Here is a 5,946-nt window from a genome sequence, read left to right as displayed (position 1 = left end):
TTTGATGACTGCTCAACACTTTTTCCATTCACATGAATCTATATTCGGAGCTTTTTCTATCACACATCTATCAGACCCATTAATTCACTGCTTGCACAGCCATCAGGAGCGACTTGGTCCTGCTCAAGGACACTTTGGCAGCCTGAGATCGATCCCCCTGCAGGCTAGAAGACAACCCACCGTACCACTGATGTACAGCCAGCCCGGCAATTGTCTGCCTGATTATAAATTGTCCAAAATGCTCATTATTATAACAAACGTGGCAGAAATACTTCCAGTGCATTCTTTTTTTATTTTTCTATTTGAACCCAACCGAGCCCAGCCAAAACATGACCAAGCATTCTGATTTGTCTCTCTGAACCCATCCAAGTTCAACAAAATATATTTTACAGTGTTAAATTTATTCTAAGAGTCACCAATTTATCACCAATTCTGATTACAACAAAACACACTGGAATAGTGTTGAATTTTAACTCCTAATACACCATTGAAGTACATTTTAGTGCAAATCAAGAGTGTTAGAATTAGGCCAGTAGTAATTATGGTTAAGGTTAGAGTAAGTCTCCAGGAAATGAATGTAATTCAATGCAATGTCCCCTCAATTCATGTGTGTGTGTGTGTTAAAATACCACTGATAGTCCACCAGTCCAGTGTGTGTTGTATCCTTGCTGGGATTTATCTGACTCTTTTAGTGTGAATTTCAACACTGCGAAATTAACAGTGAATGTAGGCAATTTAAACTGGACTATATTTGTGTTACACCCTGTAATGTGTTACTAACCGTTGTGTTACGGCATGTTTTCCCTGTTTATAGACATGTAGTGTAAAGGTCTTTGCACAGGAATACACAGGAGTAAAGTGCGAATCATTTGGATGCAAATTATCATAAACCCTGCTGCTGTGTTTCAGTCCAGTGACTGTGCTCCGGTCATGGAGGAAGTACTGAACAATTGATTCTAATGATTCAGTTGCACTGAAAACAACTTCTTTACAAGTCACTAGTCACTCATTTGAATGTGTGTTGTGTCACCGCAGTTTCACGCCCATGTGATGACTCCGCCCATGTTGAGTAGGTACTTTTTTTGTAATGGAAAACCAACATAAGCTGTGCCGTGCCGTGCCGTGGTGGAGACCCTAGAGGAAAAGCACCATAAGTTGGCAACACTGTAAATGAGTAAGTCAGTGGTAGTAGAGCTACATATGAATGAATACTGGGGGTTGAGAGGGTCAGTGCACGGATTCATACCTTCAATACTGTTTAATTGGGATTACAGTCGTTATTAAGACTTTTTATTAAGATTTTTTTCCTTGTTTTCAGGGTGGTGGCCCGATCTGATCAAATGAAAATTTTATTCATTTTTTAAAAATATTTAATAAATAATTTTTTTGTCTTATTTTTTTGTACTTAAATCCACACATGATTTTTTTATGTCTTTTTAAAGTCTTCAGGCCAATGGCAAATGATTCACACAGCCACACACACATTGACACACAAACACACTGACAGCATACACATTATTATTAATTCAATTCAATTCAATTCAATTTTATTTGTATAGCGCCAAATCATAACATACATTATCTCAAGGCACTGTACATAGACAACATCAAAGAGAGCAGAGACCCCCAACAGTTCACACAATGAGCAAGCACTAGGCATCAGTGGAGAGAAAAAACTCCCTCTTAACAGGAAGAAATCTCTGACAGAACCAGGCTCAGAGATGTGCGGTCATCTGCCTCGACCGGTTGGGGTGAAAGGAAAAATGGGGGATAGTGGAGAGGTGGGGGACAGAAAATGGGGGGAGAGAAAGGACAAGAGGGAGATGAGGGAGAGACAGAAGAGAGAGAGGGAGACCAGCAGCAGATACACAACAACTGTATCAGGTTACAAGTTTATACAGTTACTGATATCGACTTTTTAATTTACAAAATAATAATAATGGTGACGATGAGCGTAGCCTCGGAAACTGGATCTTGATCCTTCAACCTGCATGATGAGAATACGGAGAGAGAGAGAGAGAGAGAGAGGGAAGGAAGGAAGGACACAAACTAGGGAGAGAAAGAGACAAGGTTAATGACATATAAAAAGTCATAATCATATCCTGAGTGTGAAAGAGTGAATGTGCGTGTACCACCGGAAAATCCCCCAGCAGTTTAGTTCTATAGCAGCATAACTAAGAGATGGTTTAGGTTTCCCTGAACCAGCTCTAACTATAAGCTTTATCAAAAAGGAAAGTTTTAAGTTTAACTTTAAATACAGAGAGAGTGTCCGCCTCCCGAACTATCATTGGAAGCTGGTTCCACAGGAGAGGAGCCTGGTAGCTAAAGGCTCTGCCTCCCATTCTACTCTTACAGACTCTGGGAACCACAAGTAAACCTGTATTTTGTGACCTAAGTGGTCTATTAGGATAATAGGGTAAGACTAGGTCTTTCAGGTATGAAGGGGCCTGACCATTAAGTGTTTTGTACGTGAGGAGGAGGATTTTAAATTTAATTCTTCTTTAACTGTATGGGGAGCCAGTGTAGAGAAGCTAACACTGGAGTTATATGGTCTCTCTTTCTAGTTCCTGTCAGAACTCGTGCTGCAGCATTTTGAATTAACTGAAGGATTCTAACAGACTTGTTAGAACATCCTGCTAATAAGGAGTTACAGTAATCTAATCTAGATGTAACAAAAGCATGAACTAGTTTTTCAGCATCCTGTAAAGACAGAATGTTTCTAATTTTCATAATGTTGCGCAGGTGGAAGAAGGCTGTTCTGGAAATTAGTTTTATGTGTGAATCAAATGACATTTCCTGGTCAAAAGTAACTCCAAGGTTCCTCACAGTGGAACTGGAAGCCAGGGTGATGTCATCTAAAGTGACAATGTGGGCAGAAAGTTTTTCTCTGAGGTGTTTAGGGCCGAGTATAATGACCTCAGTTTTATCTGAGTTTAAAAGTAGAAAGTTACAGGTCATCCAGGACTTAATGTCCTTATGGATTTACATGTAAAGCAGGAAAGTGAGATCAACATCCAGGATGCATATTAATACCAACAGACAAACACTTATGATTGGATCTTACAGGATAGAGGTTGTTGTATTAGTCCCGGGTCCTTTTTTTCTCAACTTGTCTAAGCCTCTCTGGATATGTTCTATTTTAAGCTTTTTATTGTATTATTTATTTTTACAATAAATCATTTTCAGCCAGATAATCCAGTCGCTAACAAGTTTAGCAAGTTAACCGCTAACTGGCACATGCTCTGCAGTGCACAGTGGCTAAGTGTGAAGTCTTCAAAGACATGGCCCATCGAGACATGCCAACACCTTCCTCACACATCTCAGACCCGGATCTCATTTCAACCATACTGGAAATTTGATTCACGCTTCTCCAGCCCGATCAGAGACCAGGACTGTGTGGAGGCAAAATGTGAACCCACTGCACGCACAGTTACACAACCTTTCAGCTTGTGAGTAGTAGGCAGTTTACCAGAGTATCATTCCTACATCATTAAAGAGGACATAGCGTGGTCCTTTCTCACTTATATGTGAGATATGGCGGTGTACTACAAACATGAAGAGATGATAAACACACATACAAATGATACATGAGCTTAGCGTGTAGCTTAGCGTGTAGCTTAGCGTGTAGCTTAGCGTGTAGCTTAGCGTGTAGCTTAGCGTGTAGCTAAGCGTGTAGCTTAGCGTGTAGCTTAGCTAAATGACAAAACAAGCACCCAAAGACAGTTTAACGGTTTGTAAAAATTGTAATATACATATTGTTGGCACTGCTTAGGTGAAGTTTGGTGCTGTGTCCTGCTTTATGTTGCTACTTTCAACCGTAGAAGAAGAAGAAGAACTACTCACGTTGTAGCTGCTGAGCGTATCGGTTGTATGGAGCTCAGCAGCGAAAACAAGAGTAGTTCTTCTTCTTCTTCTTCTACGGTTGAAAGTACTTCACCGGACTAGGAGGCGCTGCTGTTACGTAACTGGTCAACGGAAGTGCCGCTCCGCTTCGTAGAGCTCAGGAAAACAATCAAACCCTGCGCTCTCAGCAGTGGCTGAACTGATTGTTATGGACTTTCAGGACTTCATAAACGAGGTAATGACGCAGATACACACGTTAATTGGCACTTCCGGGCTATGTCCTCTTTAACTTAACAATATCCAATTCTCACAGCTCACAGTGTCTCCTCACCAGTCCAAAAACTGCACTATCTTGAATTTCACCATGATTTTGGCACATAAGCAGAATGCCCAATCTAATCTTAATCTCACTTTAAGCAATTTAATACAATTACAGTTGGACAAACATGTTTACATTTTAGTCAGACTAACAGAATAATTTGGTCAAGATTGTATAAGGATCCTGTGACTCTGAGAGTCATCTAGAGTGGACTTGAATATTATTTTGTAATGTGTATTTTATTGAGAGGATGAAAATGGCTTCATATTTTGTATCAAAATACATCAATGTTGTGCATTCTCTACGAAATACTGGCTTTTAATGAATGTAATGACTTCATAAGAACAAAACATGCAGGGTGCTGCAGTAATAGAATACTATTTAAGCTACTTTTTCTATAATGTTCCCAAATAAGTGTTATGGCTGTATTTACACAATATTTAGAAGAGACTGTGAACGCAGCACACCTCAAATTCATTCATTGTTGGACAGTACTTTGAAATTTGGCTCCAGCGCTGGCGGGATAAGTTCTAGAAAATGTCTGGGGCAGCGTTTGCAGCAACATCTCACATTCAGTTTGAGGGACGTGTGCAGACTTCAGTGCACATCTGAATGCAGCTGTGTGAGACCACTCGTCCACTGCTCAGCACTAGAGCGTTTGAGTGGACGGCATAGAAACAAACTGCACCAGTGTTTTTAAGTCCCCGAAGAATCCACTGGCAACTGATTCATTGATGAATGGGATCATTCATGAGAATCATGGAATATTAGTTATGTAAACAGGGACTTCATGCAGTTTCCAAATCTTGTGAACTGTGTCTTTCTGAAAGTGTTGGTTTATATACTGAGGCCTGACACCATTCACCAGTGTTATCTGTACTCTGTCATCTCCAGCGTGTAAAGCGTAACTTAATACGATTACTGTGTTGATTTAAACTCGTCCTTTATCCCTGTGTGTTAGCTCTTGTTTTCACTCCTGTGTTGAAATATTTTCCGTCAAAGTAAAAGTGTACCATGTGAGAAGTTCTGAGAGACCGGGGTGTGAAGAGAAGAGGTGCAAAGTGAGTCAGTGTTGATGGAGGAAACAAATACCCTTTCATCGTTTTGTGTGTGTGTGTATAAATGCTGGACCAGTAGTCCTCAATGGAACCAAAGCCAGATTCAAATGATGCAGAACCTTTTTTTTTTAGACTTTGGTTGAAGATACGTGACTTTGATGCATGCCGTTCATGCCAACAGGAAAACAGCCATGTAATGTTATCACTTCAGAGTCCAAGGTCAAAGGAGCTTTTTGTGTGGGAGTAAATCAAACCTGGAGGGTCGCCTTCAGTTGGACCCTTTAAACGACTTCCTGCCATTACTACACAGTTTGGTGTGTTTTTTATTGCTGAAGGGAAAACTTGTGAACTCTGAATTATGACACGGTATAGCGGTGGCTAGCATTGTTGTCTCACAGCAAGAAAGTAATGGGTTTGAGTCCCAGTTCAACCGAGGGCCCTTCTGTGTGGAATTTGCATGTTCTTCCTGTGGGTGTGGCCCTAAGGATGAGCACTGAACCAGTTCAGACATAAGCTCCTGCCTTCTTAGGACCAGGTTTTGCTCTCCATGAAATACATTTGCAAATGCTGTGAAGCCATAGCCTATTTAGTGCAAACAGTGGTAAAATGTGTTTACTTGTCTAAACGTTCGTTAAAGTTGTACACAATCACACTTGCTGTGGAGGCTGTTGATTCTGGCTCAGCACAGTCCAGCTTCATCCATTAGTACACATATACATTACTGGT

The sequence above is a fragment of the Solea senegalensis genome, linkage group LG16 (assembly GCF_019176455.1).
Source record: "Solea senegalensis isolate Sse05_10M linkage group LG16, IFAPA_SoseM_1, whole genome shotgun sequence".
NCBI classification, from domain to species: domain Eukaryota; kingdom Metazoa; phylum Chordata; class Actinopteri; order Pleuronectiformes; family Soleidae; genus Solea; species Solea senegalensis.
Note: the sequence above shows the minus strand (reverse complement) of the source record.